This window comes from Toxorhynchites rutilus, chromosome 3 (assembly GCF_029784135.1).
Source record: "Toxorhynchites rutilus septentrionalis strain SRP chromosome 3, ASM2978413v1, whole genome shotgun sequence".
NCBI classification, from domain to species: Eukaryota; Metazoa; Arthropoda; class Insecta; order Diptera; family Culicidae; genus Toxorhynchites; species Toxorhynchites rutilus.
In genome coordinates, this window is record NC_073746.1 from 79,612,038 (window position 1) to 79,618,037 (window position 6,000).

The 6,000-nt window shown below is 41.4% G+C and overlaps 1 protein-coding gene across 1 annotated transcript in view; it reads right to left on the bottom strand.

Moving 5' to 3' along the window:
• LOC129774911 (neural-cadherin-like) overlaps positions 1–5,618 on the bottom strand; it is a 1,140,595-nt gene extending 1,134,977 nt beyond the window's left edge. Inside the window, exon 1 of the mRNA XM_055778980.1 lies at positions 3,936–5,618. The gene's annotated coding sequence lies outside the window, so the exon portion shown is untranslated. The remainder of the gene's footprint in view (positions 1–3,935) is intronic.
• Between the last annotated feature and the right edge of the window lie 382 nt (positions 5,619–6,000).

Genomic DNA, 6,000 nt, shown 5'->3' on the forward strand with positions numbered 1-6,000 from the left:
TTTACAAGCATTCTTCTCTCCATAACTCGATGCCTCCCTTACTCGATGTGTTTTGATTCATTTTTCTATAGATTTTCAACTCCTTAACTCGATTGATTTTCACGTATGTTTTTGTGCGTTATTACCTCTGATTTCAATTGCTCTTGAACGTGAAGACGGAGTATTCGTGTCATCAAACAATTTCTTTTCAAGTATGGAAACCCACGAGAAACCTTTCAAGCGAACGATTAAACCGCTAACCATTGTACAACGTTTGAGCATCATCGAGCAGGTCGAAAAGTATGGACGGAAGAGATCTGAAGCTGCAAATAATTTCAGTACGGTATCAACACTATTCAAATTAAAGTAAAAAATGGTATCTGAATGGAAAATTGAATCTAGACCAAAACCATATAAGGTTGGTCGGAATCGAAAAGCTGGAACAGTCAATGGATTTTTGTCTTATCAAGCCAGAGAGTTTCTATTCTTCGGGAAATGGATTGCGAATTTGTCCAGAAACTGAAAATTCCAAACTTTAAAGCACAACGAACATGGACGGGAGCGATAATCAACGGAAAGAGTAAAAACCCACGATGTTTCAATAAGAAGAAGTCATTACCAGTGATATACGAGAGCAACACCAAGGTCTGGATGGCCTTAATGCTTTTTGAGGAATGGATCATACAATTTGACGAAAAATTTTCCAATGGAAATAGAAAGGTATTATTTCTGGAATTATGTGTTATGGTAATGTATCATACTTATATCTATTTCTTCTCAAAGGTGGTCATGTTCGTTGATAACTATACAGCGCACAAATCTTTAGTTCCGTAACTCAGCAGCTGGGCTTCGACATAATCAAGAACCTAGTCAGTACTTTCGCCATCTTCGATTAATTAGCTCGATTAGTTAAACGAAGATTGCAAGAAATGGAGGATATTTGTCCTATTCAACCTTCATGTTATTTAGCATTCTCACTGTATTGCAATGCACTCTAGGACCCTTGAGATATACCGGTATTGGATGCAATTGAAATACTTTCACCCTCTAAAATCAATAAGGTTAAATCTAAAACTATTTAAAATTGCTTCAGGAAGCCTTCCATCAATGATGATGGTGATATTCCGCTGGCATAATTAATGCGTCGTGAGCTTGCTGATGTCGACAGTACAATACCGTTCAATTGCTCAATGTCTTTTGATGATTAGTGCAAACAGGACCAAAACGTGATTTGCTGTGATCTGATGCCATATACCGATATACTGGAAAGTGTTGAAAAAGCTGAGAAAAACGCTGAAGATAGTAGTTCTATTGATATGGAGAATATTCAGGAAGGTTCAGATAATTGTGTCGAAATTACATCTTCGAACGTTCATCAAACCTGAAGAATATGTCCGGAACATTGAAATCAACTGAAAATGTTCCTGTGAAACTATTCGAACATTTCTTTGTGATTGAACAGTTTTTTTATAATTCAAATATGAATAATTTCAAGAAAAAAAATTAACCTATCAACTTTAAAGTGAAATTTAAATGGCTTTTATAAGTACGGTGGGTTAAATATCGCGATTTTTGAAGATTTTGATTGAATTTTCATCAGGAATTGTTTATATCGATATTGCAGCGAAATTAAGCGAGATAGAAGTTGGGCGTCAAAGAACAAATTGTAGAGGGGTTAGAGAGATTTTTTTTATTTGATAGAAACAATCAAGTTTAGTATGAATTTTTGGGATAAAATTAATGATTACAAATTTAAAAAAAATTACTTTTAAATTTTCCACTTCCAATATGTTATTTTAATCCACTAATTTAGATGTTCCACTACTACCATGTACTAAATTTTCTCATCTTTCAAATGAAAGCAACAGAATCGAATTACGTAGCGTACTTTCAATATAGAGTCAGTATGAGCCAACAGAGTCCGAGACAAAGAAAAAGTCTTATAACTCTGTCATCGTTGAAATTCGAACATATGCGTAGAAGGATTTTTTTTTCGTGAAATGTAATTTAAAAAAAATTATATAAGAAAGGTGTTTTTTCACTTATTACTAATGTAATGAATAAAAAATTCAAGTTCATACCATAATTGGGACACTTACCCTAATATATGACAATTTATGAAATAAAAAAGTTGTTCTGTATCTCGATTACTCCCTAACTCGATGGTCCCTTTGGATATCGAGTTAAGGAGAGCTGACTGTATTTAGGATTCTTTCCCAAAGTTCAAGAAGACGAAGAAATTCAAAATCTATTCGATTCAGTAAAACTTCAGCCCCGTACACGGTGGCACTGTTATGTTTGGTCGAATCTGTTAGATTAGTGAGAACAAAAAATACGGAACAGATGGATATATTCTACGCTGGTACCGCTTGCCGTTTTGACGTGCACCTTGTATCGGAATGCCCTTTTTAGGGGAATGCTGCTGAAATTCTACTTTATGTTGATGTGATGTTAGGTGTTTCAATGTTGCGAAAATGAAATGGAGGTTTCATGTACGAACAGAAGCAACGGTACTTTCGTATTAGCGTCACCGGAACCGAAATACAATAGATAGCATTTTTATTGTTCGCACTGGCATTCAAATATTATTTGTATTGTTGTTGCCTTGTTGTATGCAGTGTTTTGTCAGTTTTTAGTGCTACGAAAATGCGTATTTGGGATTTGGGGTATTTAAGTATAAACGCCACCGGAGCGCAATTTTCATTATGAATTAATTTTTCTTAATTAAATTTATTCTGAGGTCAACGTAATGGGGACGTAGTCCCCATCAATCAAGGATAAGGAACATAGGCGACCCTAAGCCGCCGAGGTGACGCAATCCGAGTCGGCCGCCGACCCACCGTCGGAAGCGGCAGCCTTTCGCAAACAAACCTGTGTTCTATCGATTGCTAGGTTAGTTTGAAACATAAGAGCCAATCCTTTAGTTAGGTCCGATCGAGCGTCGGACGGCATTCGTTTGCCCGGTTAAGTAATTGCTATCTATTGTATTTCGGCTCCGGTGACGCTAATACGAAAGTACCGAAGCAACTACTCATGATGGATGTCAATTGAAAGATGATGTAATACGGGAAAAAAAATTGCCATCGGATTTTTTTGGATGTTGGCGCCCCAAAGGGTCAGCGCCCCCGGCACACTACGCTGTTGTCGGTACATAAGCAGAAACTCTTGTGAATATTTCGCATAAACCGATCTGAGACCAAGCGCGTATAAGAGTCACATAGGATATCTGCTTATTGAAGCAACGACGTGAGAAAAAACCGATTCGAAACGATGCAAATGTGACTTTCTTACATAATTTTAACAGACGATAGTTAAAAATCAACCAAATTGAGCCACTTGTTGTTCTCGAAGTACTCCGCTCTTGATTCGTTTTCTAGTTTCTGAACAGGCTCATGAAGCGTTATCGTATTGACTCGAAAAATTCCATACAATTACAAATTTAAAAAAAACAAATCTCACTCGATTGAGCTGTAAGATCCATCAATTGATTGAAAAAATCCTTACGCAGGCCTATTTGAACAAATGTCATCGGAAAGCTACACTTTGCTTTTTATCAATTGCCAGGTACAAATCACAAATTTCCGTATTAATTTAGATCCAGGCGGTTTTCGTTGCTTCACCCAGTACGTCCACAAAAGCTAGTCACTTAATTTGCATACTTTCAACGCATTCGTCAGCTCTAGAAAATTGCTCCCGCCGATAGCTTTCACAGACTCTCCACTTCCTACGCCCGCCGATACATTATTCATTCGAAACATTAACGGAAAACACTCCCTTCCACGCAGTGCTGCTTTCTCCGCCACCAATCGAACGCAATCAGTATTATCGACAGTAATGAAATTTACCACTTGGTAACGAGCGGTGGAAAAGAAAATTAAATTACTGATCGATGTAATCCACGGGGGATGTACTCGTGGTCGTGCATCACCGGAGACCGGGAGGAGGCAACTGTTTACCTTTCAGGCGACGACAGCAGCGACGGCAGCGGCGACTGATGCTCGGAGGGACGTTTTCCCACACCGCCTCGGGATGCTGCTTCCGGTATGACGCTATCGTATACTTCCGACACCCTTTCGCCGGAACGACACAATGCACACAACGCTATCAAGTGTTTGAGGGTGTGTGCCTTTCCTTCCGGCTCGGATGAGTTGTGTAGCCGCGATCAACTGGCCTCTGCCTTCCGGGGGCGGATGGCTTGCACTTTTCTCACTAACACACACACACACAGACTTGCAGACTTTACTTCCTTGACACTGCAGAAATGGGTTAAACACACAACAAGCACTGTTGACGGCGCTGATGACGCTTCTGATGCTATTTTCTAACTTCACTGCTGCTGCTGCTGCTTCCTCTTAATGGCGGATAAACACAATTTTACACAAGCTGCCGCACCTCGCACAATTTTCCGGCTCACTCCCCGCGAATTCCGCCACAGGCAAGATTTGCGCGGACCAAAAGGAATACACACTTAGAGCATCACTCTTCTCGGCTGCCGAAGATAGGAAGCTTTCCGCGAAACAAGTTGTTCACTGCACCACCAAAACTTTCCGCACAACACGCTTCCTTAATCTATGCGCTGCAAATACTTCTTATGAACAATTCCAACTGAACCAGATCTGATGTTTTCCTTCTTCCTCTTTTTTCGCTTGGTCCCGCTGATCGAAATTTAATCCAATAATTGAATTATTTCCAGCAAAACTGGTATGATCCGACTTTTCCACGGCTTCAGATTTGGTTTGAACTCACTTTTTTTTCTCCCTCCTCTCGCCGGTAAGTTCAAAGATGATATTCCAGTTCAAAAGCCTATATCGTTAGCGTGAATCGTTGTAAGCACCTTGGGCTTTATCGTGAGTGGAACCTTTCAGCAGGCTTCCCCCAGGCACCCAGCGCGCGATGACTTCGTCTGCGAGATTCGAACTTTGGAGAACGATTGTGCCTTTATTCTATTATTTCACCGCACTTTTTCTTCTCCCGGTTTTTCACTTCGCTATACGAATGCCGAGTGTACCTCGACGTTATTGTGATGCCTGGAGATTGAAAATCGTATCTCAACTGGAGCGCACTGTGCACCGGCTTCTACTTGAATGGGTTTGCCTTTTTTTCAATTTTTGCTTTCTTACACGACACGAGCTCACAGGCAACCGAATCTATCGAATTCTTCAAATTGCCAATTTAATATACTTCTTTTATCTCTTCCAATTTATAACCATCATCCGGCGAAATGACAATATCTTCGTGCAGAGGATCCGAACTTGGCACCAATCACCGGCTACAGAACAACACTATGCGCTATGCCGAAAGCACTCCGATTGCTCGCCCGTGCCAGAGACTGACACCCACCGCCCACTTAAAAACCGTTTCTTCTTCCCGGTGACTTTGGTTCTTGTTTGGTACACCGAAAAACAACAGCAAGAATTTCACAAACCCCCCAACAAGAACCTCCGAGCCCCCCCGAAGACAAATTTCAAGTGTATAACGATTCGCCGAACGGCAGAAATGAAGAAGCGATTCAGTAGAGCCTTGCTCAACAGGACTCCGAGCCCCGGTGGAGAACGTGTATACGTCCGCGCTACAATAATCCACGCAATCGGGAACGCAATGGTCGGTGCTTCGAAGCGGTTTCCGCAAAAATCCAAACGTCACAGAATCCGGCGAGTAACTGATTGCCGTGGAATAAGATGCTGGAATTTTGGGCTTCTCCTCGTGCATGGTCCCTTTCCATCCTTGACGCGTGTGTGTGTGTGTGCATGTGGTGAGCCTGCGCACCAAGCGTTGCCCCTTTTCCTTCCCGGAAGGAGACACAGGGCATCCCGAGCGCTTCCAGTGTGCGTTCGGCGCTCTCCACGTTTGAAGAGAAATTCCGATTCCGATCAAAACACGGACGGACGGACAGCTTTAAGAGAAAGGCTCGTAATTATCGAGACGATACTTTTCACTCCACCAAAACGCCCCGGAGTCGTTCCGGGCAGAGATCCTTGGAAATGCGGAGCAGAGCAGGATAAAAAAAAAGCTAAACTATTT